Here is a 6,767-nt window from a genome sequence, read left to right on the forward strand (position 1 = left end):
TGTTTGACAGGAGCAATTGGTAGCCCCCAAGGGCCGGCTCATTATGATGTGATGAGTCGGGTCTTCAATAAGGCCAAAAAAATGACTTTGCATTAGCCCCCAAGTGTCATGGTGCATGCTTGCAGCGACATGAGACTCTCATGTAATCTCAATTTGAATAATGCAGCCCCCAAGTGCCGGGTCGTAAGCCTGCAGCAACTCGGGACTATTCCTTCCATTGTAGAATAAATCATATCCTTTGATAAAATAATAGCCATTGTGCTAAAGCGACTTTGAAAACCTCAATAATACCGGTTACTAATAACCATAATAAAAATCCAGCCATGTTGGCTATTCAAGATAACATAATCCGGTATGAAAACCTTATTCATTCAATATCATAATGAAAATTCAGCCAAGTTTGGCTATTTGAATAATATAACCCAATGATTTATAAGCGCATGATTCCAATGGCGCAATCCAAATATATACTGGCGACTTATAGTCCAAAGCCAGGCCGGTTCAATAAACACCGGATAATTTATCATCATGCTTTATTCAACCTGTTTCTGCATACAACAAGTTTAAAGTGTCCCGGCGGTTTACCGCCGGACGGGTCATAATGCCCAACATATAATCCGGGTTTATAGCCAAGGCTGCTCTTAAGAATAATCAAATATGAAATATATCATACCTGTGACATTGAATCACATTGTTGGTTTTACCAACTTTTTGTAGTAAGGGTGATAATCCCAATCTTGAGTACTGATAACTCCTTCCATATCGTGCCGGTTTATGATAAAACCGTGCCGGGTTGTGATAAACACCGGATTAACCATATATAATACTGGTGACTTTGAGTCAAAACCAGACCGGGCTGATAGTCTCCGGATTATAATTTGATTGTATACTGTCAACTTGTAGTTGACGGCCTAACCGGGTTGATAAACACCGGTTTAAAAACGTCACAAATCTTATGAAAACAAAGAAAACTCAGCAAAAGGCAAATAAAAGGTCCGTTGTAGTCGAGGCTTTTCACGGGCTGACAGGCCCCAAATTTGATCAAGAGGTGTTGCTATGGTTCGGGTTCGACCAAGCCCCCAAGTGATGCTGTGGCATTACGCCGATCAAGAGGTGTTGCTATGGTTCGGGTTCGACCAAGCCCCCAAGTGATGTTGTGGCATTACACCGATCAAGAGGCGTTGCTATGGTTCGGGTTCAACCAAGCCCCCAAGTGATGCTGTGGCATTACGCCGATCAAGAGGCGTAGCTATGGTTCAGATACGACCAAGCCCCCAAGTGATGCTGTGGCATTACGCCGATCAAGAGGCGTAGCTATGGTTCGGATACGACCAAGCCCCCAAGTGATGCTGTGGCATTGCGCCGATCAAGAGGTGTAGCTATGGTTCGGATACGACCAAGCCCCCAAGTGATGCTGTGGCATTGCGCCGATCAAGAGGTGTAGCTATGGTTCGGATATGACCAAGCCCCCAAGTGATCAATAATATGATAAGCCAATAAGGCATGATACCCATGTTTGAACTGCGCATCATGGCAGCAGGTCCTCTTTGGCACCCTTTAACTTTTTGCAAGCGATAAATCCTTCTTGAACCGGATATTGAGAGCTTCAAAGCTTTGTGGGAGAACAGATTTCCCTTAAACCGGATTGCAAACCGGAATCTTCATTTTCAGCCGGAAATTTTCTGATGGCCTTTCAACTCGAACTTGCAAGAAGTTAATTCCTTTTTGAACTGGACATTTTTAAACCGGATTTGAGCGCTTCAGTGAGACTGACTTCCCTTGAGCCGGATTTTAAACCGGAATCCTTTCTGATGACCCAGAACTTCTTCATTGAGCCGGGATTTTGTAACTGTCATATAACAGTAGCCTTCGGGACCGGGTTATCTTTCCCTCCATCGTCCTGGGATTCTTAATTTTGCTGAAACTGGACTGTTTTGCTGAGTCATGTCATCGTAGCCCCCGAGTCTCAAAGGTGACTCGAGGAGTTGGCTTGAGACTCTCCATATTTGACCGTGATATAAACCGGCATAACTTGTGTATCATTGGTGTTGATAGCATGATGTGAATCCATGGAAGGTTGAGGTGACTGCGGTGGTTTATAAATTATCTGTATGAGCCGTGTCAACAACTTGGCCAATGGTTCCTTCCAACGGGCTATTTGAAGTTATCCAAACTGTAGTGGCGACGACTTGCGTGCCTGCCCATTGAGCTATCCAGTGCAGACGACGGTTGATAGTATATGATAATTTGCCTCCAATTTGTTGAAAGAAAAAACTGGGCTACCCAAGCTGTGACTTGCTTTATATTCAATAAACAGCTCATGCAGATAGGTGCGGCCCGGTGTGTTGATGTAGACCAGGCCGCGAGAGACGGATGACAAAGACGACCGTGGCTTCAGAAGCGACACAGACAGATGAGTCGGCCGCGGTGTTGTAAACCAGCGTGGACGGGCGAATTAGCCACGTCATATTGATGTAAACCTGTCTGCAGAATGGCTGTTTGCACATATATTCATCGAGCTTGATGGCATGATAAGATACTAGCGCATTTATAATGGTGGCGCGAGTTTATGACACAGCCATAGCTTTTGCAGTGAACAATTGTCCTGCATAAACAATATTGCAGACCAAGGCAAAGATAAACTATTCTTTGACAAAAACAATATGTGCTAAAAATATATTTTAGATGGATATCACCTGATGTGTTTAGGCCGAAAATAATCCGCCATGAAGTTGATGATCACTAGGTGAAACTGAAATCCCTCACGGGTGAATCGGCCGTGGGAGCAGACAGATAAACCGGCCACGGTGTTTGTGAGCCGGTGCGGACAAGCAAGTTGTCCTCTGCGTTGTAAGCCGGCGTGGACGCGTGAACCGGGCGCGGGGGCGGACAGGCAAGTCATCCGTGGTGTTGTAAGGTGGTGCGGACGGGCGAGTCGGCCGACGAGTTGATGTAAACCGGACCGCTGGGGCGATGGCTGTATATAACAACACTATAGGGCAGAGTGGTTGTTTTCAAAAAATTAATAAGTGCTGATAAAAATAAACTAGATGGATATCACCTGATTTGTTTGGACGACGGATGATCACCATACGGCGTCCGTAGATAACCAAGATTTTTTGCGTTGACCCTTTCAAGGCGCGGCGGGGAGGCCCCATCACTGCTCAGGGCGTAGCTCAGCGGGTCAACAGCGCGGGTCAACAGAGGAGTCCGAGCCCGTGGAGAATCTGCTTCTGGGTCGTGGCCGTCCGGCCCTTTATTTTGCTTTTTTTCTTTTCTTATTTCCATGTTGGAATCAGGATCACGTCATGCCGACTGCCCTCTTCTTTCTGTACACAAGTACTAGTACCAGTACTAGTTGATCTGATCTACTCCAATTATTCTCGGACAAGTCCAATCCCGTATCGGACTGCACTTTTTGTAAACGGCCGTACCATCAGTGTTTGACTTGACGCCAACTTATACACTTTTTGCCATGGTCGGCACAAGCCCCCGGAGTTCCTTGCAACAAGTAGAAAATCGACCCAGTATTCGCTTCATCTAAGGATGCCTTGATGTACTGGTCGCTTCGCAGACTTGCTGATTGATTCTTACGTGGGCTGCTGCCGCTGCTATGAAATTTCCCGGGACTTGCGCGTATACACAGTTGAAGTAAGTCTATGGTGGAAACCCTTCTGCTGGTCTCGGCGACTCGCGACGACAACCAAATCGCAGCCCTAATTTTTCTTGAACCTTTTAACCTCACAAATCGTAATTCCGGACCGATGAATTTGATGCGTATGCAAATCTTTTCAGACCGGCTCTTCTTCATCCAGATAATTGCGAGCTCCTCGGTCCCTGGGGAAGATCCCTCCAAGAACTCAACACCACCATGCACAGGCCCCACGGTGGGCGCCAACTGTCGTGGAATTGTCACGGCAGATGTCCTAATGAAAGGACTTAGTCGTGAGGCCAACGCATCTATGTAGTAGCTTGAGAGGGGTTGAGCGGAATCGAGAGACGCGACACAAGACAGGGATTTAGACAGCTTCGGGCCCCGGGAAACATAATCCGGTAATAACCCTACATGCTGTTTGAGGGAGTCGCTGGTAAACCGGCTCTTTGTGTCTAGCCCTGGAGATTGTTTCTTCTTCCTTGCCCCTCTTTGGGGAGCCGTGCCCCTCCTTATATATGTTGAAGGGGCGGGTTACATGTGGAGTCCTATTAGGATTAGGACTAGTCTATCTCTAATACAAACCGGATACAAGTCCTGGTCTTAACTCCCTGTAAGGTAAATATTCGTCATGCCTTTCCTCTTAAACCGGTCCACCATAGTATGAACCGGCCTTCATGAACCGCCCGTTGGGCCACCGGGTCTTGTCGCTCCTCCGACCCGCCTGCCGAATTACCAATGAATCGTAAACCGCCAGGTCCAAACGGGTCGCCAGTGGATCGTGAAGACTCAGCCGGGTCTCAAGTAAACCGCCAAGTCCGGCCGGTTTACGCCACGGGGTATATCCCTGACAGGTCCCAAGAGGAGTGATTGAGCATCACTTGAAGGTGTACCCCAATGTACGCCCTGTGAAACAGAGGGCGCGGTGGCAGTCCACGGAGAAGCAGACCTTCATCAACCAAGAAACCCGCAAGCTGGAGGCGGCCGACGTCATTCGCGAGGTCCGGCACCCTGAATGATTGGCAAACCCCGTCGTTGCGCCCAACAAAGGCGGGAAGGAGCGCATGTGTGTCGACTTCACCAACCTCAACAAGGCCTGCCCCCAAGATCCATTCCCGCTTCCGCGCATCGACCAGATTGTCGAATCCACCGCCGAGTGTGACCTATTGTGCTTCCTAGATGCATTCTCAGGCTACCACCAGGTCAAGATGGCAGTTGAAGACGTCGAGAAAACAGCCTTCCTGACCACGTGCGGGGTATACTGCTACACTTGCATGCCGTTCGGGCTGCGCAACGTGGGCGCGACCTTTCAACGACTGATGCACATCGCCCTGGGCCGCCAGCTCGGGAGGAATGCTGAAGCCTACATCGACGACATTGTGGTGAAGTCTCGAGAGGCGAGAACCTTGATTCAAGACCTGGAGGAGACCTTCGAAAGCCTGGGCCAGGTAAGCTTGCGGCCTAACCCGGAGAAATGCATGTTTGGCATCCCTTCCGGCAAGCTGCTGGGTTTCCTCGTGTCCCACAGAGGGATTGAGGCGAACCCGGAGAAGGTCAAGGCAATCGAAGACATGAGTCCACCACAAACCCTCAAGGAAATGCAGAAGCTCGCCGATCGCGTGACCGTGTTGGGGCGTTTTATCTCTAAGTTGGGAGAGCGTGCCCCGCCGTTCTTCAAGCTGATGAAGAAAAAGGGGGCCATTCGAGTGGAATTCGGAGGCCGACCAAGCATTTCAATACCTCAAGAGATACCTGACTAGCCCTCCGGTGATGGTGGCGCCCCGACCTCTCGAGCCTCTGGTGTTGTACCTTGCTGCCACCCCTTACTCCGCCAGTGCAGCTCTGGTGGCGGTCCGGGAGGAGCGCCAAGCCAAGGATGCACCGCGCCAAGCCGCTCCCTTAGCCGGAGCGGCGCAAGACCCAGAGGGCTCTGCTGGAGCTGCGGTGACGCCAGCAAAGGACCAAGCTCAACAAGACAGCGCGCTTGGGCCTGCGGAAGCCCCAACAGGCGACCAGGCTTTGGGGGCTTTGTCGCCTCAGGAGGCGCCCCAGCCCCCGGAGGCCGCGAGCCTCGTCAACGCACCTGCCCTCGTCGAGCACCCTGTGTACTTTGTCAGCACGGTGCCGCGGGACGCGAGGGCACGCTACCCCATGCCTCAGAAGCTCCTGCTCGCGCTCCTGGTGGCCTCGTGCAAGCTGCGACACTACTTTCAAGGGCACCCCATCAAGGTTGTCTCGGCCTACTTGTTGGAAAGGGTGCTCAGGAGCCCCAACTCCGCTGGGAGAGTCGTCGAGTGGAACCTCGAGCTACAGGCATTCCAGTTGGAGTTCAGCACAACCAGGGTCATCAAGGGAGCCGCACTTGCTGATTTCATGGCAGAATGGACAGACGCCCCGCAACTCGAAGAAGGCGAGGATAGATCCCTCTCGGAGTGAAGCACCAGATGGCTGGGTTATGTATTTCGATGGCGCCTTTGCGCGCTAGGGCGCGGGGGCTGGAGCAGTGCTCATCTCACCCACTCAAGACAAGCTTTACTACGCAGTGTAGCTCTGCTTCCAGCAAGGCGAGAAGGTCTCCAACAACATAGCAGAGTACGAAGGCCTCATAGCTGGCCTCAAGGCTGCGGTGGCCCTGGGGTGAAGCGCCTCACCATCAAGGGCGATTCGCAGCTCCTCGTCAACTTCTCCAACAAGGTGTACGAGCCAAAGGACGAGCACATGGAGGCATACCTCGCGGAGGTGAGCAAGATGGAGAAGCAGTTCTTGGGCCTAGAATTGCAGCTTGTGCCCCGTGGCACCAACATGGAAGCCGACGACATCGCCAAGAGAGCATCCAAGCATCTACCCCAAGAGCCTGGCGTCTTCGAGGAGCGGCTCTTCAAGCCATCGGCAACACCACCGCTTTCAAAAACAGTACTGCCTCGGGACGAACTCCCCCAACCACCTGCCTCGGGAGCCCCGGCCTGTGGCACGACCTCAGGAGTGCGCTTGCTCTTGGCGCTCGAGCCTCAGGAGGGGTGCTGGACCAAGGAATTCAAGGAGTACCTGACGCAAGGGACGCTGCTGGAGAAGAATGAGGATGCGGAGCGTGTGGCCCGACAAGCCACGACATAGT

Source organism: Aegilops tauschii, chromosome 5 (genome assembly GCF_002575655.3).
Source record: "Aegilops tauschii subsp. strangulata cultivar AL8/78 chromosome 5, Aet v6.0, whole genome shotgun sequence".
Lineage (NCBI taxonomy): Eukaryota > Viridiplantae > Streptophyta > Magnoliopsida > Poales > Poaceae > Aegilops > Aegilops tauschii.